This window comes from Notamacropus eugenii, chromosome 3 (assembly GCF_028372415.1).
Source record: "Notamacropus eugenii isolate mMacEug1 chromosome 3, mMacEug1.pri_v2, whole genome shotgun sequence".
NCBI lineage: Eukaryota > Metazoa > Chordata > Mammalia > Diprotodontia > Macropodidae > Notamacropus > Notamacropus eugenii.
The window spans coordinates 8582752-8610323 of NC_092874.1; the positions used below are offsets into that span (position 1 = coordinate 8582752).

At 39.3% G+C, this 27572-nt stretch overlaps 1 protein-coding gene and 1 pseudogene across 5 annotated transcripts in view; one reads left to right on the forward strand and one right to left on the reverse strand.

Moving 5' to 3' along the window:
* Positions 1-27572, reverse strand: part of AGMO (alkylglycerol monooxygenase) — a 413111-nt gene that overhangs the window by 361150 nt on the left and 24389 nt on the right. The window lies entirely within an intron of this gene.
* On the forward strand, positions 23810-24546 carry LOC140532392 (large ribosomal subunit protein eL6-like; annotated as a pseudogene).

Here is a 27572-nt window from a genome sequence, read left to right on the forward strand (position 1 = left end):
TCAGAGATCCTTTACATATCCTTATTGGTGTATGTGGAAGGAACTATTCATAAGATAGGTCAACATTCTGCACAAAATATCACAAAAATAATACACAGATACATGAATGCATGCCCTGTGTGTGTGCTCTCTCTCTCGCGCGTGCACACACACACACACACACACACACACACACACACACACACACACACACACACACACACACACACCAGGGAAGGGCAGGAAACCAGAGCTCGACTGGATATTGTAACTGCTTCTGTGGGAGGGGGAATGCCTGGCAATAGTCTCCATAATTCCCACAACTACTTTTCCAGAATCTTGTCCTCTTTCCTGTGCTTCCTCCACCTACATCTTCCTCCCAGCACCTGCCCAGTAGCCACAGGAGATCTAAAAACTCAAAAGAAGTCCTTGTCCCACTGAGCACAGTTCTGAAGGAGGAAGAGGAAATGATGTGACTTTTTTCAAATTATATTCTTAATAAAAACAGAATTTCTTCCAGCTTCTTTTCACCTATCAAATGTCCCCTGAAAATGCACTAGGTTTATCCTACCCCAACTTTTGCTCTTAAGAAAGGTTCTGCTTGAAAAATTAGTAAATGGTTTCCAATTATCAAAAACAATAGCTCTACTCTCACTTTCTTTTTCTTTTTTTTCTACTTAACTGCATGTAGCTTGAGAAACACACCCCAAAATCAACTTTCCTCCCTCTGCTTCAGCTGCATGCTGGCACTCAGCCAAGTATACGTGAGCATCAGGACCTAGGGCTCTTGAGGAATTCTTGGGTTTTGGGGAGTTTCATTGCCATGGATTTGTATTTTTGCTAAGGAGAAGCACACAAGGAATGGTAACCACAGGAGGAGAAATAGGTGAGTATTTACAAAATTTGTAAGTTTCAAACAAGGCAATGTTGTCACCTCAGCTACCACCAGACACCACTGATGTAGAACATAAAAGTTTTGAAGACCTTCTATATTAGCTCATTTGACCCTTAGAACATCTCTATGAAGTAAGAATTAACCCCATTTTTCAGATGAGTAAAGGAAAGCTAAGAGACACATGATGATGCCCATAGTCACACACCTAGTAATTGTCAGAAGAGGAATGTGACTCCAGGACTTGCTAACTCAAAGTGAAGTTATTTGACCATTACAAGACATTTTGTTCTAAATTGTACTATCTCAATATTGTGCCATCAGCTTCTTGCCAAAAGAATCCAAGACTGAGCTTCCCAAGATTCTGATTCTGTGTTTGTAACAAGACAAAAAAGTTCTCAGTAGGGAACAGTGATGGAGTCATGATCTGGAGTAAGAGATCTCAAGGGAGACCAAACATGGAAAGCAATGATCGACTTGAAAGAACTTCCTAAAAAGCAGCAAACATCATTGGCAGGTATAGCCTGCGAGCTCAGGTTTGAAGTTGGCAAACCTATGTTTGTGTGAAATGGAGGAAGTCACAACCTCTTAGACTCAGTTTTCCTGTCAATAAAGTGCAGGGACTGGGCCAGGCCATTTCCAAGCTCACTTCTAAATCTAGGCATCCCAAACCATGGCTATTTTTGTTATCATTCTAAGTAGTTCTTTTGTTGGCTCATTATCCACATCTCACGTGAGGGGTCTGAAAAGACTCTGTTTTGCCCATTCCTGTTTCTCCTCTCCATACATACTCTCTCTCTCTGTCTCTGTCTGTCCCTCTGTCTCTATCTCTGTCCCTCTGTCTCTCAGTGTGTTTATCTGTCTCTCTGTTTCTGTCTCTGTCTCTCTCTCTCTTTTTCTCCCTCTCTCCTTTTCATCAATTCCCATCAGTTTAATTTAATTATTATCTTTAACCCAATTATTCAAGATTTCTCTTTGCATACACTCAGACATCACCTATTGGATATTTCAAACCAGAGATCCTAGAGGGATCTCAAAGTCAGGTTGGCCAAAATTGAGCTTATCATCTTTCTGCCCCCATCTCCAAACAAAAAACCCTCACCTCCTCTCTGATCCTCCCTGTTTCTGCCAAGGACACCACTATCCTTTTAATTACCAGACTCACATCTGGGACATCCCCCTCAGATGTTCCCTCTCCCCTCACACATCTGATGTGTGGTAAAATCTTACCAGTAATTCCCATAGTCTTTCACAAAGAGCTCTTCTTACTTTCATAATACCATAGCTCTTGCCCTTCTCCTGGCTCACCTGAACTCCCACAAGAGGCTGTTAACTGCTTTTTGGGCCTCTTTGATTCTATGCTAAAACCTATTGCAACAGTGGCATGTCTGGCCATGTAACTCCCCTAGTCAATAAAATTTACTTTACCTCTAGGATCAAATATAAACTCTTCTGTTTGGATTTTACAGGCCAGAACATCATGGTCCAAATTGACCCTTCTGGTCTCATTACCTTTCCCTCCCTATCCACACTCTATGCCCAAACCAAACTAGCCTTCTTGTTATTTTTTTATTGCACTCCATCTCCCACCTCCATGTCTTTGGATTGTTTGTGCCCCTTTCCTGGAATGCTGTCATTACTCATGTCTGCCTCCTTATAGAACCTCTTATTCCATTGAAGTGTTCAGCTGAAGTATTGTCTACTGCTGAAAACTTCCCTGATGCCCACCAACTACTTGTTACTTTCCTTCTTTCAACCATTTCATTTTTACTTTTCCATTAATTCTGTATGTACTTATTTAAGCCAACATTGTCAACTCATATAGATTGTAAGCTCCTTAAGAGCAAGGAATGTATCCCCAGTGTTGAATATAAAAACTTGAACACAAGAGCACTTAATAAATGCTTACTTGCTAAGTCTAAGTGATAGAATAAATCAGTCAAAAAACATTTATTAAGCACCCACTATGTGCCAACCATTGTGGTTAGTAGTAACTGAAGAATTTTTTTCAGTGGTTATTCTGAGCATCAAGAAATACCCACAACACATATTTGGGAAGTTATAATGAGCACAAATGTAATTGCATCATTGAACAAAGGTGAGTAAGGGAGTAGGAAATCTCTATTTCTGTTTCCAATCACATGAACTCACACACAGACACATACACTCATACACACATGCTAATGACAAGTAGACAAGGGTAGATGGACGGACCTGTAGAAGCTCTCCTCCCATAGCCCGTAACATACCTATAAAAATAACTCTAAACAAATTCTAGACTAGCAGAAGCCACAAAATGACAGAATGAAAGAGATTTCCAGCCCAAGACAGCCTGGAAGGCTGACAGGAAAGGTCTATGGCACCAAGCTCAGAACAGAGTGCAACCCAGCCTTGGCCAAAACATTGCACAGTGAAATCAAAGGTAGCAGCTGTGGTTCCCAGATTTCTCAACCCACAAATGCTAAATACAGCTTCAAAGGTCAGTGAGAAACCTCTTTCACTTAAGTGATAAGGGAGATCAGTCTGGTTCCAGTACCAGCCCCAGGGCAGCAGCAGTCACTGTGGTAGCAGTGACCATTTTTGAAGCCATGGTCTAAAGACCTTGGGGGAATCAAGCAGCTGATCAGATCTCAGTCCTGAGTGGAGGTCCTGGGGTGAGGCAGAGCACTGGAATGATGGAGCTAGTGGAGGTTCTAGAGAGGGAATCCTACTCACAGATCCTTGGCAAAAAGAGTTCTTGTGGTTGCTCACAGACCAGAGCACAACTTGATTGTGCCACCTTGGAGGAACTGAGAACTTACAGGTCCCTAGATTATACCCTCCACTTGGCAAAGGACTCATAAGTCAAGTAATGAGCCAGGAAAATGTCCCAAAAAGGGAAAAAGTAAGACTATAAAAGGCTCTTTTCTTGATGAACAGGTATTTACTTTCATCCTCTCTGATGAGGAAGAATAAAGCATACCATCAGAGTAAGACACAAAAGTCTAGTCTTCTACATCCAAAAACCTCCAAAAAAATTATGCAATGGTCTCACACCATGGAAGAGCTCAAAAAGGATTTTGAAAATCAAGTAAGAGAGGTGGAGGGAAAATTAGGAAGAGAAGTGAGAGCAATGCAACAAAATCATGAAAAACAAGTCAACAGCTTGCTAAAGGAAACCCCCCCCCCCACAATGTTGAAGAAAATAACACCTTTAAAAAAAGGCTAACTCAAATGGCAAGAGAGCTCCAAAAAGCGAATGAGGAGAAGGATGCTTTAAAAAGCAGAATTTTTCACATGGAAAAGGAGGTTCAAAAGCTCCCAGAAGAAAATAGTTATTTAAACATTAGAATGGAACAGATAGAAGTTAATGACTTTATGAGAAACCAAGAAATTACAAAACAAAACCAAAAGAATGAAAAATTGAAAGACAATTTGAAATATCTTATGGGAAAAATGATTAACCTGGAAAATAGATCCAGGAGAGATAATTTAAAATTTATTGGTCTATCTGAAAACCAGGATAAAAAAAGAGCCTACACATCATTTTCCAAGAAATTCTCAAGGAAAACTGCCCTTATATTCTAGGCCTAGAGGGCAAAATGGAAATGGAAAGAATTCACCAATCACCTCCTGAGAGAGTTCCCCAAAGCAAAACTCCTAGTAATACTGTAGCCAAATTCCAGAGTTCTCAGATCAAGGGGGAAATATTACAAGCAACCAGAAAGAAATAATTCAAGTATTGTGGAAATACAATCAGGATAACACAGGATTTAGCACCTCCTACATTAAGAAATTGAAGGGTTTAAAATATGACATTCCAGAAGTCAAAGGAGATAGGATTAAAACCAAGAATCACCTACACAGCAAACCTGTGTATAATACTACAGAGGAAAAAAATGGAGTTTCAGTGAAATAGAGGACTTCCAAACATTCTTGTTAAAAAGACCAGAGCTGAATAGAAAATTTGACTTTCAAATAAAAGAATAAGAGAAACTTTATGGAAAGAGAAGTTTTAAGGAACTCATTAAAGTTGAACTGTTTACATTCCTACATGGAAAGATGTTATTTGTAACTCATGAGACCTTTAACAGTATTAAGATAGTTAGAGGGAATATATATATATGTAGTTGAGTACGGGTAGGAATGTATGTGTATATTATATATGTGTAAGTATGTACATGGATATATGTATATTATATATGTATATATGTGTGTATATATACATATGTGTGTATGTATATATGTGTGTATCTATACATATGTACACATAGAGAGAACAGGGTGAGATGAATAGGAAGGGAGAAAAACTAAAAAAAATGAAATTTACTATTGAATGGAATGTACTAAGAGTAAGAGAAATGGAGAGTTAGAATGTAGCAAATCATCTCATATAAAAGAGGGAAGAAAGAGCTTTTAAAATGCAGGGGAAGAGGGGGAAGATGAAAGGAAAGAATTGAGCCTTACGGTCATAGGATTTGGCTTCAAGGAAGAAGTAACACACACTCAATTGGATATGGAAATCTGTTTCACCCTGCAGGAAGGCAAGGGGGTAGGGGATAGGAGAGGGAAGATAATAGAAGGGACAGCAAATTGGGGAAAGGGATAATCAGAAGCAAACATTATTGTGGGAAGAGAGGTCAATGGAGAGAATAGAATAAATGAAGGGCAGGATAAGACAGAGAAACGTGTTTAGTCTTTTACAACATAACTACTATGGAAGTGTTTTGCATTGTTACACATGTATGATATATTGAATTGCTTGTTTCATCAGTGAGGGTGGGGAGGGAGGGAGAAAATATGGTTTTAAGAGTGAATGTTAAACTTGTTTAAGCATGTAACAGGAAATTAAGCTATACAGGCAATGGAGTATAGAATTCTATTTTACCCTACAGGAAAATAGGGGGAAAGGGAGATGGAAGAAGCGTGGGTAATAATAGGGTGGACAGGCTGGAGGAAGGAGCAGATGGAGGACATGCTGTCCTGGGATGGAGGGTGAGGAGAGATGGGGAGAAAATTTTGAATTCAAATTCTTGTGGAAATGAATGTTAAGAATTGAAAAATAAATAAATTATATATTTTTTAAAAATAATTTTAAAAAAAGCAAGTAGACCAATAAATATATGGCAGATCAAGAACACAGGAAAACAAAATAATGTTCTACATATGGGGCAAGGACCAGTCACTAATGAAATAATGAAAAATTGCTCCATCTTCATGAGACAAACAATGTCACTGGGAGTTTTATATAAATGGTATATTAAAATGTAGTAAAGTGCTTTGACTTGAAATCTAAAGGTTCTCAGAGCACTGATCCTGTTCTCATTGATAGGCTCGGAAAGTATAATGGACTGAGTTTGGTGAGGATATATATTGCTGGTGTTGCCCATATTATTTTAGCTCTTAATGGTCTGCAAACATTGCATATACCTCCTCTACAGATTCTAGAGCACCTGAAAAATTATGTCCAAATTTGGTTGCGTGCAGAAGTTCATCAATATTGTATGTCAACTTCATGATGGGATGTTTGCCTCGGTTCTGAATAATGGACAGTGCTCTTGTGCCTTCCCAGTCACCAATGGAGTGAAACAGGGCTGTGTGCTTGTTCCCATGCTTTTTAGCATGATATTTTCAACCACGTTGACAAATGCTTTCAATGAGAATGAACACAGCATCAAGGTCAAGTACCATACTGAAGCCAAGTTCTTCAATTTGAAAAGGCTACAAACCAAGACCAAAGTGGAGGGAGCGCTGGTGCATGATTTTCTATCTGTAGATGATTGTGCACTCAGTGCAGCCTCTGAAGTTGAGATACAACAAAGTATGGATCAATTCTCTACTGCCTGTGCTAATTTTAGCCTAATAATTAACACCAAGAAAACACAGGTGCTCCTTTAGCCAACACCATACCATCCATATGTGGAACCATCAGTTACAACAAATGGAGAAGTTTTGAATGCTATGGATAAGTTCACTTACTTTGGTAGCGTACTTTCCAGGGAAGCACACATTGACAATGAAGTTGAGCTACCTCAGTGTTTGGGAGGCTCTGAAGATAAGTTTGGGAGAGAAGAGGTATTAGTCTGACTACCAAACTGAAGGTCGACAGAGCCATTGTGCTGGCCTCATTGTTACATGCTTGTGAAACATGGACAGTCTACCAGCACCATGCCAAGAAACTGAATAGCTTTCATTTGAACTGTTTTAGGAAGATTCTGAGGATCACATAGCAGGATAAGGTACCAGACACTGAAGTCCTTGCTCGAACTGAACTGCCAAGTATTCAAATCATGTTTCAGAAAGCACAACTGCAATGGATTGTTCATGTTGTTGGAATGCAAAATGTACGCTTGTCAAAAAAGACTATTTCATGGAGGACTTGCATGGAGCAAGCAATCACATGGTGGCCAGAAGGAATGATACAAGGACACTATTAAAGTCTCTCTCAAGAACTTTGGATTTGACTGTGCAGCATGGGAGACACTGGCACAGGACCACTCAGCATGGCATGCCTACATCAGAAAGGGTGTTGTGCTCTTTGAGCAAAGCAGAATTGCAACAGCACAATGTGAACACAGGATACACAAATTTGGAATATCCACCCGAAATATTCATATGGACTATCTGTACCCAACCTGTGGTAGAGTATTCCAAGGTCATACTGGTCTGATCAGCCACAGTCAGACACACCAAAATTTCACTTTAATATAGTGATGTCATTTTAATCCTCTTTGAGGAAGAAGGACAACAACCAGAGCACCTGGGACATGGTAGGCACTTAATCAATGTTTCCATGATTCTTTGGTTACTAATCACTGACTAAGCTCCTTTAGTGTGGCAGACACTGTAACAGGTGCTGGGATTTAAAGGAAAAAAGAGCATGACTCCATCAAGGAGTGTACAATCTATTTAAAGAGACAACATTTAAGTACGTGTAAAATATACACCAAATGAATGAACGAATGAAGAGTAAACTGGCCTTCTACCTAGGAGGTGGATTTGTAGCATAGGCCTGATTATAAAAGAATGAAATATTTTGTGAACTTTGTTAATTGTGCCAGGTGCTGAGTATAGAAGCAGAAGCAAAAGTTGGTTCTTGCCATTGAACAGATCCTATTTTAATGGGGGAGACAGGGAATCCTACATCAGCAAGGGTTCATGGGCAAGGCCAAAGGAGTAGTAGGTCACTTTTGGCTGGAGGAGGAGGGCCTTTCTGCAGACACCAGTGCTTGAGCTGGGTCTCAAAGAAGAGGACAGATTGTCAGAGGCCAGGAGGGAGTGCATAACAGGTTCTGGATACAGTCTATTTGATTGTGTAGATACAGTGGTTGGTGTGTCCTCCTGAGTATTATTGTGGAACTGAATTCTCACAAAAGTCCTGTGAGGCTCATAGGAAACTTGAATAAAACTGAGAGTTGTAAGATCACCAAGCACACACAAGCCCAAATACGATCTGAACTCAGATCTCTGCTGGCTCCAAGTCCAGCCCTCTTTCCAATAGCTTGAGCCATCCCACTGGCAGAAAAGTGCACACTGATGTGCCTGGCATTCTAAGAAGTACCCATAATTCTTAGAATTTCTTCTCTACAATGAAGTCCTCTTCATCTCCTGTCCCATGAAAATCCCCTAAATCTTTCCATTTAACTGTGCAAATCATATCTCTGGTCTCCTGACCTGACCTTGTCCTTCCACTGGCCTCCTATTTCCAAAGGCTTGTTTGTTTGTTTTTCCCTCCTACTTTCTTTTTTGAAACTGTAAAGCACTCTGTGTGTGTGTGTGTGTGTGTGTGTGTGTGTGTGTGTGTGTGTGAGAGAGAGAGAGAGAGAGAGAGAGAGAGAGAGAGAGAGAGAGAGAGAGAGAGAGAGAGAGTATCATTGAATCATTACCATGTAGCTAAGGAAAATGATAGTAAAAACTGGAGCAAACCTGATCATTACTGTTTCTTTTTATTTGAATATTTCAGAAGCCAAATAATAGTCTTCTCAGCTTTTAGCCCACACTTCTCACTATTACAAAATTGCCTTTTAAGTTGTTTATATAACTCAAAATACTCTCCCTTGCCAATAGCATTGGCTAAGTGCCTACTCTCTATTTCTTACTTTGAGACTTATTAATAATAAATAATTACAGTTAAATATAGATCAATGCTTTATGAATAACCTTGAATTTGAACCTCAAAAGAACCTTATGAGATAGATGTGTGATGATCTTCAATTTATATATAAGATATATATGGAAACTGAGTCAGAGAGGTTAAGTGATTTAGTTGCCTATGCTAAACAAAGTTAATCATAGCAGACAGTAGAATTCAAACGCAGGTCTTCTTGACTTCAAACCTAACAGGAGAACTCAACCCACTCCCAATTCTATTTGAATACACCCTCCTATGGTACCCTTCTCTCTTTCACCTTAAAACCTTCCCACTTCCAAAGAGGATTCACCTCATACCTCTTAGTTAAAAACTTTTCCTCATAATACTCATTAAAAACAAACTCTCGCCACCTCTGAAACCTGATCTCTATGAAGTCAGATCCCTCCTTGATGTAACTACCACCTGTGTAGTTCAGGATCTCTTTCTCTAATATGTCAGAAAATGAGTGCTCTGGGTGGAGATTATATCGTCCCAAAAGGTTGGCTGGAGTGTCAAGGTCAAGGCTGTCACTGAACCAACAATAAATAACATAGTGCAAGGAAAACTAGGATCATGATAATATACAGCTCTTTTTTACTATAGCGAATTCACAGTTTAGGCAATTAAACATATTGTCTTGACCTTGGACAAATTAGTTGACCTCCTTGGGCTTCAGTTTCATCATCTGTAAAATGAGAGGACTGGACTCCTAAGGTCCTTTCCACTTCTAAATCTATGAAGCCAGGTTGTTTTCCCATTCCAGGCCTCAGGTTCCTTATTTGTAAAATGATGGCATCGGGTTAGACATATTCTGAGATCCATTCCAGGTGTAGAGTTAAGATACCATGACTAGACTGTAGTACAAATTTAACTCAGAAAGAAAGAAAAAAAGAAAAGAAAGAAGGAAGGAAGGAAAGAAAGAGAGAGATAGACAAAGGAAAGGAGGAAAGAAGGAAAGAAGGAACAGAGGAAGGAGGGAAAGAAAGAAGGAAAAAGAGAGAGAAGAAGGAAGGAAGAAGAGAGGGAGGGAAAGAAAGGAAAGGATGGAAGAGAAGGGGGATACAGAAAGAAAGAGAAAGATTAAGAAATAAGAAAGAAAAGAAAGGGGTAGTGGGAGGGGGAGAAAGAAACAAAAAGAGGGAAATAAAGAAAGAAGAAGTGGAAGAGAGGGAAGTAGGAAGGGAGAAAGGATGGCAGGAGAGGAGGAAGAAAAAGAAAAAGTCTCAGAGATAAGAAAGAATAGAAAGGGAGAGTGAGAAAAAGAGAGGGAAGGAGAGGAAGAAAGAAAACAGAGAGAGAGAAAGGAAGGAAAGAAAGAAGAAAGGGAGAGAGAAAGGAAGGGAGGAAAGAAAGAATGAAGCAAGGAAGGAGGGAAAGAAGGAAGAAGAGAGGGAGGGAAAGAAAGGAAGGGGATGGAAGAGAAGGGAGATACAGAAAGAAAGAGAAAAATTGAGAAATAAGAAAGAAAAGAAAGGGGTAGTGGGAAGGGGAGAAAGAAGCACAAAGCGGGAAAGAAAGGAAGAAAGAGCAGAAGAGAGGGAAGTAGGAGGGAAGAAACGGAGAAAGGATGGAAGGAGAGGAGGGAGAAAAAGAGAAAATTTCAGAGATAAGAAAGAAGAGAAAGGGAAAGTGAGAAAAATAGAGGGAAGGAAAGAAAGAAAAAGAGAGAAGAAGGAAGGAAGGAAGGAAGGAAGGAAGGAAGGAAGGAAGGAAGGAAGGAAGGAAGGAAGGAAGGAAGGAAGGAAGGAAGGTGTTATGCAATGTTGTGGATCTTCTCCCATCCTAGAAAATAAAGGCGAGATAGTGTTAGAGGGGCACTGGGGCAGGGATCTGTTTCAGTCATTTTCCATGTTCCATCTACCAGCTTCTGGGGAAAAGATCACTATTTCCAAGCCAGAAAGGAATTTTTGGGAAGGTTCAACTATTTTTCATTAAGGTGAGGAGGCCACATCAGAAACAAGAGAAGGGACACAAAAGTACTGCCAAAGATGAAACTATTGAGTTTCATCTCTGAGCTCAAAACATCTCTTTAAATAATTTATCATTCAAAATGGAGCCAACAGAAGAGACATACCCTAAGCGAGAGTGACCCACTCACAGACACTTCAGCTTTAGAAATGAAATATGGAGGATGGAATCCCTTTCAAAGAGAAAGCAGATCACTCTGACGACTAAGGGTCCGAATACTTAGTCCTGTTCCTTCAGAGTAAAAACCAAAACCTGGTTTTTCCAGGCCCTATGTGACTGGATTGTGAAGGAACATTTTGAAATTCTCTTTGTGGACTTTTATGTCACAAAGGTGCCCCCATCAAAATTAGATAAAACGCATTCCCTCCAATTTGGCAAGCATTTATTGGGAATACATTATATACCAAACTCTGTCTAGGGATTGGAAATATAAAAAATAAAATGAAATGTAAATGATCTCTTAACTCAGACACTAGAAGATAAAGAAAATATTCCCCTTCTTATTCCCCAGCAAAGACCCACAGAGAGTTAGTGTAGTGTCCTTGGAGACGTAGTGTGGCAAGGGGGTCTAATCCTAACCAGAAGACTTCCTTTCACCTGCCTGTCCTTAGTTAAGTCACTTGACTTCTCTGTGGATCAATGTCTACATTTTCACTAGACTAGACGATCTCTGGGTTAGAACTTCCTGCACTAAATCTATGATCCTAGAGACATGTCTGTGTCTGCTTTTATTACATCAGAAGGAAAACGCACATCCCCTGGTAAAAACTTGCTTGCATATACCTGGCATCTTACACATCGTCTGTCCCATTAGAAATGTAAACTTCTCTAGGGCAAGGGCAAATTGACTTTTTTTTTGTTTTGTTTTGTTTTGTTTTTTTGTATCACTATCCATTAGCATATAGTCTCTCAAAGTAGGTTTTTGGTGAAAAGAGAAGGCAAAATGTGAATTGCAAAACCTAAAGCTACATGATGTTTTGTCTTGCATAGATACAATTCTCCATGGATATCTCTCCATACACACACACACACACACACACACACACACACACACACATACACAATATAGTCCTGGCCTGTGATGTGACCTCCTCAGTTATTTTGCCTAAATAGACTAGTCATTTGAGAGAACTCTGAGTTGTCTGGTAAGAAACCCCTCCTTACAGCCTCACTTGGCATAACAATTGTGGGGGTTACAGAAGAAAAAGCAGTCATTAAAAATGGTCCGGGACCTTCAATGTTGTTATAAAAATTGTTGTTACAGAAATAATGGGAGAAATAAGCATGAGAGCCCACCTACTTGATCCATTTCAAACAACCTTGGGAGCGAACAAGGCTGCCGGGCACTCGATGTGGTGAAGGGGGCAGGGAGGGCCTCACTTGAGAACTCATTTTAAAAGGCACATTTCCCTAAGTGCTGAAAGCAATTTTTAGTATCTTTTTGTGTTTCCATAAAGTGCTGCTTTCTCTAATAACCTCCCCCAGGGTCCTTGCAGCCTTGTATCCCTCCTAGTAGTCATAGAAACCAGCACAAAGCATATTGACATAAGTCTACTTTCATCAAAAATAATCATTTCATTCACCAGATGAGAATTAGGTGCCTGCCCTGGGCAAAGTCTGTTGCTTTCACTGAATTTGTTTCATTAGAATTAAAAGTCTATCAATTTAAGGGGGAAAAATGACAAGCCCCCAGATTTAATTCTATTTTCCATTGCTTTGTCATACATAAACCCATAAATCATGCAGGCAAAGAGTAATAACAATGTGTCTCTCAATCAGTGAGTAGTATTGGAGTAAGAGAAAGAAGGAAAAGACAAAGAGGTGAGGGACCAAGACTTCCACTCTCTCAGCCTCAGTTTCCTTATATGTAGTATGGTGATTATAATACCAACACTTCACATGGTTTTCATATGGATTAAATGAATTGATTGTATCTGCACACAAGCAGACACACATACATGTATTTGTTGTGTTGTTTGAGTCATGCCTGACTCTTTCTGACCCCATTTGGGATTTTCTTGGCTGAGATACTGAAGTGGCTTGCCATTTTCTTCTCCACTTCATTTTACAGATGAGGAAAGTGAGGCAGATAGGGTTACATGATTTGCTCAGGGTCATACAGCTAGGAAGTGTTTAAGCAGAATTTGAATTCAGGTCTTTCTACTCCAGGTTCAGTGCTCTATCCGCTGTGCCACCTAGGTGCCAATACATATATTTACGTATGTATAGAGTCAGTTCATTTAATACAAGAACTAGGTAAATATAAGCACTATGGTCGCCATTGTACAGATAAGGATATATAATACAACAAGATATGATTTAGTATAGTATAAGCGAGGTTAGGATAGGTGAACAAACTGTTGCCAGCCCACAGCAACATCTTCTCTGCATCTTAGAGAGGATCTTCTGTTCTTTTTTGTTTGGTTTTTGGAAGGGGAGGGATGAAAGGAAGGAGTGTGCATTCATACAACTCCTACTATATGCCAGACAATATGCAAAGGACTTTACAAGTAGCATCTTATTTGATCTTCACAATAACCCTGGAAGTTAGGAGCTATTAATAATCATATTTTATAGTTGAGAAACCTCAGATAAATAGAGGTTAACAGACTTGCCCAGAGTCACATAGCAATATGGCTGGATTTGAACTCAGGTCTTCCTTACTCCAAGCACTCTAGGCACTATACAAGTTGTGCCCATCAGAGACAGGAGTAGAATTCATGGTCTTTGATGGAGAGGACAGCTCTCTCTCTCTTGCACCTGGCAGCATTGTGTGACAGCTCTCACTTTAAGTTTTGAAAAACACATTATGTGAAAATCCTAAACCATCAAATTAACTGAAGATGGAATTACCACCTTGTTGTGAGACCTTAGCCAAATCCCCTTCCCCTTCTGGGTCTCAGTTTCTATATCTGTAAAATAAGGGAGCTATATCTAGATTCAATTCAATATCTTATATTATCAGAAATCTTAAGAAAACAGATACAGGGTCATAAGGAATTTAGAAATGAACAACTGTTACCTACCATGGAGAATGGGAGATCTACATCATAGGAAAGAATACTTACTTCAGGGAGATCAGAGGTACATTAGAGATTTATGCCCACCAGTGCCACATTTGCCTCCTGTCCCCTCCCCATACACATATATATATAAAGGCACAGAATGGAATGATTGGGAATATACATCCTGAATCTATGTCCATTGCTACCAATGTGGGAAGGAAGAGCAGCTCATTATAATAACAGGTTTCCTGCATACATTCTTGCATCACAGGATGGAACCATTCCAGCCTGGTCTTCTACTCTAAGCCTGAGGTAGAGTTGACATTGACCTGAAAGAGAAAATACGGCAGCAATCTGAACTGCTCATATAGCCAGAGGTTCACTGGAGAACTGGAAGAAGAGATCTGAGATGCAATCTTTTCTGACTCACTCTCATTTTTGCAGATGGAGAAATTGAGGCCTATAAGGTGTAAGCATTTTGTTTAACTATAAAAACAGGCCTGGCATGACAATATATATTGGTAATCTCTATTACTACAAGGGACTAACGGTAATGGATCAGTTGAGTTGCAATGGGGCTAAAGCTCATGAGCTGTACATACTATGCCCAGTCCCAATGAGATGAGGACTAAGTAGGGAGGTCAACAGGCTGCCTAAAGTAAGTTGAACCAGGCCCAGACAGAAATGAGAAACAAAAGAGCTTAGATGCTGAGGAGCAGTGGACTAGGCCTATGAATGGCCACTGTACTTTCAGACTGGGCAAGACCATAGGCTCATTTTTTAAAAAATTATAAACACAGGTCAGGGGGAGCCAAGATGGCAGAGTGTGAGCAACGACTCACCTAAGCTCTTAAACAAACTCCTTCAGATACCTCTAAAAAGAGAATCTGACCAAACTTTGGAGGTGCAGAATCCAAAAGGAGACAGACTGTGGCAGATTCACAGTCCACGACAGACTGGAAGATTGACAGGAAGGATCTGTTCCACTGGGGTGAGCCTATAGTGCACAGCACAGTGCATCCAGCACAGCAATGAGGGAGTGCCCTAGGGAGACCTGAGGCAGCAGCAGGCAGAACCAGTGGAGCAGCAACCCATGGTGAGAGACCAGGCGCTGAGCCCTAGATATCAGCTGCAGCAGCTCTGGAAACTTTCAACCCGCAGATTAAACATCTGTAAGTCACCTACTTGAACTTCCAGGAGCCAGGATGGCAGAGAGATCAGTAAATGCTCTATCCTCCCCCCTTGATGACCTCAAAAGAACCATAAAATATTTCCCCAGGAAAACCCTGGATCAGTGGGAACAGCAGAGGGGGTAAATAGTCTCATAACACCTGAAGCTAGGAAAATAGCTAAGAGGGATTCCTCCTACTGTGGCAGAGGCAAACTGGAAGGAGAGGGGCCCCAGGGCAGTAGAAACTCACACAAGGACCCAGGCAAGCCTCAGTGCTAGGGGAAGAGTCCCAGGAGGGGTAGAAATTCGCACTAGGATCCAGGTAAGCCTGAGAGCTAGGAGAGGAGCTCCAGGGGAGGTGGAAACTTGCACTAGGACCCAGGCGAGCCTCAGCACTAAGAAAAGAGCTGCAGGAGGGGTGGCAACTCCCACTAGGGCACAGGCAAGCCTCAGCACTAGAAGAGGAACACCAGGAAGAGTGAAAACTCGCACTAGGATCCAGGTGTGCCTCAGCACTCTAGGGAAAATGGGAAGACAATAAGGCAGCTGGGATCACCAACCCCTGAGCTTGCCTTTGCCTCAGCTCAGCTCAGGAGATCTCCTTTGACCAGACCACCCCTGCCCCACACTTAACAAGCTAGCCCCAAGGCTGATTGGGGAAGTTCAAAATAAAAAGATAAAAAGACACTTGCCCTCAGTTTTTTCACACTAGTCAGCTCAATACCAAGTTCTGCAGTTTCTAACTGGAAGAACCAGAAGCCGCAACACACAATCACCATCATGAGCAGGAAAAAGCAAAATAGGGGTGAAAAAACCATAGAATCTTTCTGTGGGGACAAAGACCAAAACATAAATACCAAAGAGGTCAATTGTGAGACTGTACTTCCATCTGAAACTTCAGAAGGGACTATAAACTGCTCCCATGCAAAAACAGCTCTCCTGCAACAGCTGAAGAGGGAAATAGAAGAAAAATTGGCCAATGATTTTAAAAGTATGAAAAAAGAATTCCAGGAAGAGAACATCTCTTTAGAAAGGAAAATTGAACAAATGGAAAACAAAGTTCCAAAACTAACTGGAGAAAATAATTCCTTAAAAGAAACAATTGGACAGATGGAAAAGGAGATGCAAAAGTTAACTGAAGAAAGTAATTTGATAAAAATTAGAATTGGGAAAGTAGAAACTAATGACTCTATGAGACAGCAAGAATCAGTCAAACAAAATCTAAAGAATGAAAAGATAGAAGAAAATGTAAAATATCTAACTGGAAAAACAACTGACCTGGAAAATAGATCCAGGAGAGAAAATTTAAGAATTATTGACCTGCCAGAAAGCCATGATTTAAAAAAGACTCTGGACAATTTCCAGGAAATCATCAAGGAAATCTGCCCAGAAGTGCTAGATACAGAAGGCAAAACAGTCATCAAAAGAAGGCACCTTCACCTCCTGAAAGGGATCCCAAACTCAAAACCCCAAGAAATATTGTTGCCAAATTCCAGAACTATCAAGTGAAGGAGAAAATGCTACAGGCAGCCAGGAAGAAACCAATCAACTATTCAGGAGCTACAGTCAGGATCACACAGGACCTTGAACTTCAACATTAAAAGATCGAAGGAATAGGAATCCGATATTCCATAAGGCAAAGGAATTGACACTATAACCAAGGATCAACTGCACAACAAAGTTCAGCATAACATTTCAGGCAAAGAGATGGTCATTCAACAAAGTAAGGGATTTCCAGACCTTCCTGACAAAAACACCAGAATTTAATAGAAAATTCTACCTTCAAATGCAGCTCTCAAGAGAGGCATAAAAAGGTAAACAGGGGGGGAAAACAAAAACAAAAAAACCTTGTTACTCAATTTTGGCAAACTGCTTAGCTCCCTATAAGGGAAGATGATACCTACTAATCTTAAGTACTGCACATCTATTATGAAATATAAAAGAGATATACATAGAGGGAATTGGTATAAAGCAAATGATGTGATGATAAAAATATTATTTAAGCATGTAAAGGGATTGTATCAGGAGGTGTGAAAAGGAGGAAGCAAAATATGGTAAATTACATCACAGGAAGAAGTACAAAATTATAGAAGAGGGAAAGAGGGCAGGGAGATGATCATTATTTGACAGGTACTCTCATCTGATTTTGTTCAAGGAGGGAATAAAAAACTTAGTTAAGTGTATAATTCTAACTAGCTCTGCAGGCAGTAGGAGGGGAAGGGGGAAGAAAGGGGAGGGGAAGCTAAAAGGGAGGGAAGAAGCAGTAAGGGTAAAGGGGAGAAAAAGGGAGGCACCTAAAAGAAGGAAGGGAAGGCTATAGGAGGTTGCGGTGAAAAGTGAAAACTACTGAAGAGGGGAAGGGAGATGGGAGAACTAAAAGCACAAACTGTGGGAAAGAGCATGGAGGGAAATACACAGATTGTAATCATAACTGTGAATGTGAATGGAATGAACAATCCCATAAAACAGAGACAGATAACAGAATGGATTAAAAGCCATAATCCAACAGTATGTTGTTTACAAGAAACAGATTTGAAACAGGGGATACACACAGAGTGAAGGTAAAAGGTTGGAGCAGAATATATTATATATTGTACTTCAGCTGATGTAAGAAAATCAGGTGTAGCAATCCTAATCTCAGACAAAGCAAAAGGAGAAATAGATCTAACCAAAAGAGATAAGGAAGGAAACTATATCCTGTTAAAAGCCACCATGGACAATGAAGCAATATCAGTACTAAACCTGTACACCCCAAGTGGTATAGTATCCAAATTCTTAGAGGAGAGGTAAGGGACGTTGAAGGAAGAAATAGACAGCAAAACTATACTTGTGGGGGAACTCAACCTTCCCCTCTCTGAACTTAATGAATCCAACCTCAAAAAAAAAAAACAAAAAACAAGGAAGAGGTTAAGGAGGTAAATAAAACTCTGGATAAGGTAGAAAAGATAGATCTATGGAGAAAATTGAATGGGAATAGAAAGCAATATACCTTTTTCGCAGCAGTACATGGCACATAAACAAAAATTGACCATGTACTAGGACATAAAAGCCTCACAATACAATGCAGAAAATCAGAAATACTAAATGCATTCTTCTCAGAACATAATGCAATAAAATTATATGTAATAAAAGGCCATGGAAAGATAAATCAAAAATCAAGTGGAAACTAAATAATCTAATCCTAAAGAAGGAGTGGGTTGAACAACAAATCACAGAAACAGTCAACAACTTCATTCAAGAGAATGACAATAATGAGACAACCCACCAAACCTTAAGGAATACTGCAAAAGCTGTTCTTAGGGGAAGTTGCATATCTTTGAATGCGTACATAAATAAAATAGAGAAAGAGAAGATCAATGACTTGGGCATCCAGCTGAAAAAGTTAGAAAAGAACAAATTAGAAATCACCAAGTAAATATCAAATTAGAAATACTGAAAACCAAAGGAGAGATTAATAAAGCTGAAATTAAGAAAACTATTGAATTAATAAATGAAACCAATAGTTGATTTTATGAAAAAACTAATAAAACTGACAAACCTTTGGTCAATTTGATTTTAAAAAAGAAAGAAGAAAATCAAATTACTAATATCAAAAATGAAAGGGGTGAATTCACCTTCAATGAGGAAGAAATTAAAACAACAATCAGAAATTACTTTGTCCAACTTTATGTCCACAGATTCGACAGTCTAAATGAGATGGATGAGTATTTTAAAAAATAAAAATTGCCCAGATTAACAGAAGAGAAAGTTGAATAGTTAAATAACCATGTCTCAGAAAAAGAAATTGAATAAGCCATAAATGAACTCCCTAGAAAAAAATCTCCAGGGCTGGATGGATTTACAAGTGAATTCTATCAAACATTTAAAGAACAGTTAATTCCAATACTATAGACTATTTGGGAAAATTGCCAAAGGAGTCCTACCAAAATCTTTTTATGATACAAATACGGTTCTGATAAACAAACCAGGAAGATCCAAAAGAGAGAAAGAAAATTATAGATCAATTTCTCTAATGAATATAGATGCAAAAATTTTAAATAAGATTTTAACAAAACAAATACAGCATCATATAGAGAAAGTAATACATTATGATCAGGTAGGATTCATACCAGGAATGCAGGGCTGGTTCAATATTAGGAAAATTATTAGCATTATCGATCATATCAACAACAAAAGTAACAGAAATCACATGATTATCTCAAGAGATGCAGAAATATCTTTCAACAAAATGCAACACCCATTCCTCTTACAAACTCTGGAGAACATAGGAATAAAGGGAACTTTCCATAAAATAATAAGCAGTATCTAACTAAAATCTTCAGCAAGCATTATATGCAATGGAGATAAGCTAGATGCATTTCCAATAAGATCATGAGTGAAACAAGGATATTCATTATCACCACTATTATTTGATATAGTAGTAGAGATATTAACTGTAGCAATTAGACAAGATAAAGAAATTGAAGGAATAAGAATAGTCAAAGAAGAAACAAAGTTATCACTCTTTGCAGATGACATGATGATATACTTAGAGAATCTCAGAGATTCAAGTAAAAAACTACTTGAAATAATAAACAACTTTGGCAAAGTTTCAGGTTACAAAATAAACCCGCACAAATTTTCTGCATTCCTATATATTAGTAACAACGCCCAACAGCAAGAGATAGAAGGAGAAACCCCATTTAAAGCTAGGGTAGACACTGTAAAATATTTGGGAGTTTTCCTGCCAAAACAAACCCAGGGACTATATGAACACGATTACAAGACACTTTTTGCACGAATAAAGTGAGATCTAAGTAAGTGAAAAAACACCAGTTTCTCATGGGTAGTCCAAGCCAATATAATAAAAATGACAATTCTACCTAAATTTATTTACCTATTTACTGCCATACCAATTAAACTATCAGGTAATTATTTTCTAGAGCTGGATAAAATAATGTCAAAATTCATCTGGAAGAACAAAAGGTCCAGAATATCAAAGGGTCTAATGAAAAGAAATGCTAGGGAAGGTGACCTAATGCTACCAGATCTCAAATTGTATTATAAAGCAGCAATTATCAAAACCACTTGGTCCTGGCTAATAAAGAGAAGGGTAGATAGTGGAATAGGCTAGGTATTCAAGACACAGTAGGCAATGAATATAGCAATCTCCTGTTTGATAAACCCAAGGACCCCAGCTTCTGGGATAAGTACTCACTGTTTGACAAAAATTGCTGGGAAAACTGGATAACAATGTGGTGGAAACTAGGCATAGACCAATGCCTGACACTGGACACAAGAATAAAGTCCAAATGAGTACACAATCTAGGTATAAAGATAGATACCATGGACAAACTGGAGGAGCAAGGAATAGTGTATTTATCAGATTTATGGAGAAGGGAAGAACTTTTGACTAAAGAAGAGATAGAAAGCATTATGAAGTGCAAGATGGATAATTTTGATTACATTAAACTGAAAAGGTTTTGTACAACCAAACCCATTTCAACCAAAATTCGGAGGGATGTAGTACATTGAGAAATAATTTTTAGAGCTAATCTCGGTGATAAAGGTCTCATTTCTAGAATATATAGAGAACTGAGTCAAATGTACAACAATACAAGTCATTCCCCAATTGATAAATCGTCAAAGGATATGAACAGGCAATTTTCAGAAGAAGAAATTAATGGTATCTATAATTACATGAAAAAATGCTCTAAATTGCTTTTGATTAGAGAGATACAAATCAAAACAACTCTGAGGTACCACATCACACCTATCAGATTGGGAAACATGACAGAACAGGAAAATGATAAATGTTAGAGAGGATGTGGGAGTGTTGGAATACTAATTCATTGTTGGTGGAGATGTGAGCTCATCTAACCATTCTGGAGAGCAATTTGGAACTATGCCCAAAGGGCTACAAAAATGTGTATACCCTTTGACGTAACAATATTGCTTCTAGTACTGTATCCCCAAGAGATCATAAAAATGGGAAAGGGTCCCACGTATACAAAAATATTTACAACAGCACTCTCTGTAGTGACCAAGAACTGGAAATCAAGGGGATACCCATCAATTGGGGAATGGCTGAATAAATTATGGTGTATGAATGTAATGGAATACTATTGTAGTATAAGAAATGATGAACAAGAAGACTTCAGACAAGCCTGGAAAGCCTTATATGATCTGATGCTAAGAGAAAGGAGCAGAACCAGGAGAACTTTGTGCACAGCAAGAACCACAGTATGAAAGAGTTTTTTCTGGTAGACTTGGATCTTCACAGCAATGCAAGGACTTAAAAAAAAAATTCCAATGATCTTTTAAGGCAAAATGCCTTCCACATCCAGAGAAAGAACTGTAGAATTTAATCTCAGAATGTAGCAGATCATTGTGTGTGTGTGTGTGCGCGTGCGCTTAATGTTTTGGTTTGTTATATGATTTCTCCCATTTATTTTAGTTCTTCTACATAGCATGACTACAGTGAAAATGTATTCAATAGAAATGTATGTGTAGATCCTGTATAGAATTGTATGCCATCTCGGGGAGAGAGGGGGGTACTGGGGAGTTTGTAGGGGGAAAAAACTTAAGTTTTATGGTAGTGATTGTAGAACACTAAAATTAAATAAAATTAATATAAAAAATTATAAACGCACACACACACACACACACACACACACACAGAGAGACACACACACACACCCCAAAGGTTAAAAGGAGTATATTGAAACAAAATCAGTTTCTCAGCCTCCTAGAATCTAGTCATTTTTTTCTTTACCCAAATGATCCTGAATCTAAAAAACAGAAAAGCCATATAGAAGAAATAAAGGCTCATCCTCCTGCTGATGAGTTCATGGGACATATTGGATCTTTCAAATGAGATTTTGCCAAATTTACATTTAAAAGAAAGGTGACTAAAGCTCTGTGAGATACCCTCTAATTTAAGGCAAGGTTGATATCCTTTTCTCTCCCATTAGAAGCTCAAACTCAACGACCTTCAACAGACTCAGACCGTTGAGTCTTTGAATTCAAGTAGACCATATAGAGATTTGTGTGATTTTGTTAACTGACACAGCGAATGCATTTACACAAGAAGAGAACTCAGAGAGCATGGAGGGCGCTTTCTATGCTACTGCTTTTCTCATTCCTGTCCCAGGAAAATCACCTAAGTTACAAACTACAACAATGAGAACTAGAATGATGAAGGAAGCCCAGCACGTGGTGTGCACCACAATTGTACACTGTATGCATCTGTCTTTTCTCTCAAGTCCCTGGAGGGGGAGACAGCCAGGAAGTGGACCAGCAGAGTGAGAAAGAACTCTGTACAAAATGCAAAGATACAAGAGATTTAGCACTGTTATCTTTTACTGAATGAGTGACTGGAAGAGATTCCTGTAATTTGCCTGTTTCCTCTTAATTTGAAAGAATATCGGGGTTGAGGCAAGATCTTTCAAGATGAATGATAGAGATTAGCAGAAGTAAGGCTCTTGTACATGATTCATTTTAACATTTGGGAAATGTTCAGTCCCAAAGGAGTGGGGGTTGGTATATAGCATGACTTAATCCCTTCAAAGTGAAGTTTGCCAATCACAGAGTACACTGGAACAAAACCATACTTTCTTCCTTAATAAAGGACGGTATCTTTCACCTAGGGAATAATTGCAATATTTTCTTTTTTCTGACTTTGTATTGATAAAAATAATTCATCTATTGATACTTTCTGAACTACTTATAGAAATCCATAATCTTGTCAACAAGGGTATGAAATTAACTGCTCCCTGATAGGGAACAGTGAATGCTGACATATCTCTTGACTCTGGAAGAAATCATATTCTTTATTTAAAAAAACAACAACACAGGATTCCTAACATTTGTTAGCTACTCTGAAGGATGCTATGTTTTAGAGTGATAACGGTGGTTCATCCTGGATTTTTCACTTTCTAGGGTTGTGACATCAAGTTAGTTGCCCCCTCTCTGTGTCTCAATTTCTCAGAATCTCAAAGTTGGAATCTACCTTAGCAGCCACCTTATCTCACCCATAACTGGAAAAGAATCATTGCCATATCACATTCAATGTTGTTCCTCCAGTCTTTTTCTAAAGACCTTCAATGACAGGAAAGCCACCCCCACACTGACACAACTCAGCCTTCAAACTATTTTGTTGTCCTGACTTGCAATGGCCTCTCTGCAATTTATGCCCATGCCCGAACTCTGCTCTCTGGTACTGTACTGAACTTGTCCAATCCCTCTTCCATAGAACAGCTCTTCAAATATTTGAAAAGTTATCCTCTCTCCAGATCTTTTATTCTCCAGTTTAAATATCCCCTAATTCTCATATGACATCAATTTGGTAAATGTTTGTTGAACTGAATGAAAATTAGACCCTTCAACCCCCTGGCTGCCCTGCCCTGGATGAGCCCAGTTTATCAAAGCTCACCTGTCACTCATTCTTGTCAAAAGCCATCTCTTTCAATTTGTTCCATAGTCTCTCCAAGAGGGTCTTTTTGAGATTGTCAGATTGGTTTCCCTTCTCTCAAGATGGTGGACAGAAAGCCCCCAAAGAAGCCAAAGGAAAAGAAGGTTAAAAAGGGGGAAAAAAAGAGCAAAACGGAAGATGTGGCTGAAAAGATGGGAAAAAAAACCCTCAAAAGCATTGCATTTGGAACCCAGTCCTGACGCAAGGGATAGGTAGGTACTCCAGGTCTGCAATGTACTCCCGGAGAGTCATATACAAGCAGAAATATATTGCACTAAAAACCCGGATTGAAAGGAAAAAGAAAGAGAAGGTATCTAGTACTATCTCAAAGAGAGTTGGTGGCAATAAGAGTGGAGGAACCCGTGTGGTAAAGATTCATAAAATGCCTAGGTATTACCCTACTGAGGATGTGACTAGAAAGCTGCTAAGTCATGGCAAAAAGTCCTTCAGCCAACATGTGAGGAGACTTCAGGCTAGCATCACCCCAGGCACCATTCTGGTCATGCTCGCTGGTCACCACAGGAGCAAGAGAGCAGTTTTCCTGAAGCAGCTGGCTAGTGGTTTGCCACTAGTGACTGGACCTCTGACCATCAACTGTGTTCCTTTAAGAAGAACCCATCAGAAATTTGTCATTGCCACATCTATCAGGGTTAACCTTTCAGGTGTAAAAATTCCAAATCATCTTACTGATGCTTACTTCAAGAAGAAGAGGCTCTATAAACCTAGACACCAAGAAAGAGAGACTTTTGATACAGAAAAAAAGAAAGCAGTGCAAGGCTGATCAGAAAACAGTGGACTCTCAGATCCTGTCCCAAATCGAGAAAATTCCTCAGCCCCCGTGGCTATCTGCGTTCTGTATTCTTTCTCTCCAACAGAGTTTATCCTCACAAACTGGTGTTTTAAATGCCTTGCAGAGAACTCTTATTAAAATATTTGGAATAACAAAAAAAAAAGATAGATTGTCAGACTGCCAACTCTCCCTCTCAGTTTTACATCCCACGCAGGTTGGTAAGGATGTTACCCATGTCTTTATCCAAGTCAGTGATTATGATGTTAAACAGCTTAGGACCAAACAGAGGTTCCTGCCAACTTTTAGTTTCTCCATCTGAAATGATTTGGTTGGTCTCTAGATCACCTTTCAGGGGACTTCCACTCATCTCAGCTGCAAAATGAAATGTAAAGTTATTTTTCAGTCTTTCTAAAAGTCAGTGGAGAGCACATAGCTATTCAAATAAGTGTTATTGTTACATGTGAGTCTTTGCTGTTGAATCTCGTGGATGCCAAGCACAGAGTTTGGTCTTTGGTACTCGATTGCGAACTACATATTGAAGCAGGCAATGCGAAGGAATGGGCATGGAATAGGTGGTTCAGATCCCTGTTCTGACATGTAATAGTTACCTGACCATAGTCATGCCCCTCCAACACTCTGAGACCCAGTGTCCTCCTATGGTAAGAAGAACACTTGTTCTAACTACCTCATCAGGTCTATGTGCAAAAGAACTTTATTTTTTTTTAAAAGCATATTACATAAATGCAATGTGTTATCAGGGAGAAAGCCTTATTGGATTTGTGATTTCATTGAATTTGGGAACTCTTGGAAGAAGAAAATCCCTCTACTAATGGAGGCTGGCACCTTTTTCGTGATATGGAGAATTGTCGAGAGCATTAAGAAGTTAATTAATTTACCCAAGGTCACACAGCCAGCATATGTCAGAGATGGGACACTTGAACCCAAGTTTCCCTGATCCTGCCTTCCCTTTCTGTAAAGGGGGTAAGAAGAGTGTGTGTGTGCGTGTGTATGTGTGTGCGTGTGTATGTGTGTGTGTGTGTATGTGTGTTTTCTAGTCACGAATCCCAAGTGCAGGAGGAGTCGTCGCTTATATTGTCAGGAGGGTTGTTGCTGCTTCAAACCCTTTATTTCACAAATAAAGAAAAAGAGATGAGATCAGGAGTGGCTTTCCTTAAGTTATTCTTCATTATAATTGCTACATGAGGCCTTCTCAGCACTGACACAAATGATAATCTCTCCTTTCAATTTCTTTTTCTAGGTAGTGACATGCTGTTAGAATATATATTCAATATGTATTGCTGTTCAGTCATTTTAGTCATGTCTGACTCTTCATGATCCCATTTGTGGTTTTCTGGCAGAGATACTGGAGTGCTTTGTTATTTCTCTCTCCAGATCATCTTACAGATGATAAACAGGGTTAAATGACTTCCCCAGGACCACACAGCTAGTAAGTGTCTCAGCCTGGATTTGAACTCAAGTCCTTTAGGCCCAGCACTTTATCTACTGTGTCACAAACATATATGTTTATGTGTGTGCACACATATACACATATATTCTTAATACATGCATGTATTTATGTATATAGATACACACGTGTGTATGTATATGTATATATGTATTTGCATATGTGTATTACATATGTATTGTATGTATGCATTCATGTGTGTATGTGATATATGTGTGTGATATATAGTATACACACAGCTATATACATAGGTATATATGTGTGCATACACATATATGCATGTGTATATGTGGGCTGTCTGCATGTGAATATGTATACGTATGTGTACATATGTATGGATGGAGAGAGAGAGAGAAAGAATGAGAATGAATAACAGCTAATTAAATTAATGAAATTCAGTTAACTAAAATTTCTGAGTTCCTCCGTTGCTCCCAACAATCCAAATCTTCTCTGAGCTCCTGACCAGAAGGCAACACACCATCAACCACTAAGGCAGGCTCATTTTTTCAACCCTGCATGTATAATTCTGACTTCAGAGACCCCAGAAGTTGCCCCTTCTTGCACAAATGTACCAGGAAGGAAGTGAGGGCTCCTCAGGGCTTCTTACAGAAAGCTAAAGGTTTTTATCTGACTGTACTCTCAACCACACACCACTTTACCCATTTTAATTTATGAATGAATGAAATCACCCATAAATCTCTCCCTAGCTTTTCTGTGGGAACAGCTTTCTCCAGCCCATGTAGCTTTCTACTGGGGCCAATTTCACAATCCCTTCTTAATACATTGGCTTTCAGGATTTTTTTAATAGCCTATTGAAGAAAGAGACTATTGAATATAAATGAGGAAAAGAAAACCTAACAGGTTCAAGGAAGATAAGAGTCTAGTCTTCCTAAAAGACTCTGGAAAGTTGCATTCCATGAATCTGTTCCAGATCTCCTCTATCAGACATCTTATTAGCCCACAGATGTGAAAGTGAGGAGACGCACATAAAGGGAGATTCCTCTCAGCAAGGTGGCAAAGCTGAAAGGTGATGGGAGCAACCCTTCCTTTTAACACCGCCTTCTCTTGGTGAGTCCTAAGTAAATGTTCCACAATGTTGTCCTCATGGTGTAAAGTTGTCAGCTCACTCAATTCCCTGAATGGAAATTCCCTGCACCATTACCTAGATGCAACTCATTTGCAGTTTTCAGTCCCAAGGAGCTACCTCGGGGCACCGAGGGGTGAAGTGTTGTTTGATCTGTATTTCTTTTATCATTAGTGAATTGAGTCATTCACTTGGACTAGTACATGCTCCTGGTCACCCAACTTTAATGAGTTAGATCCAGATTTTCTGGGTTCTAAGGCTGGTATATGCCATACCTCATTCTCCTCCAAATAAATTATTTCAGTTTCTTTGAAGAAAGTGAATCTTCTTCTTGTACAGGAAATTCCATTAGTATCTGTCTTACAGTTGGTGCTTTATTAGCACCAACAGAGCAGTTTCTTTCTGAATTGCTTTCATAGCCTGTGAAGTGCTGGCAGGGGCCTTGGGGAATATTGAGGCCACTCCCCTCACTTTTCTGTCTTTTTAAAAGCCTCCACTTCCTTCTTGAATATTTAACCCAAAGAGCAGATAAGAACAACAAAGAAAACGGATGTCCCCTTGCCTGACTGAGAATAACATCCCAGTGAGCCAAAAGGGAAATGTTAACCTGAAAACCAATTTCACTTGACATCCATGTGCCTTCCTCTCAACTCTGA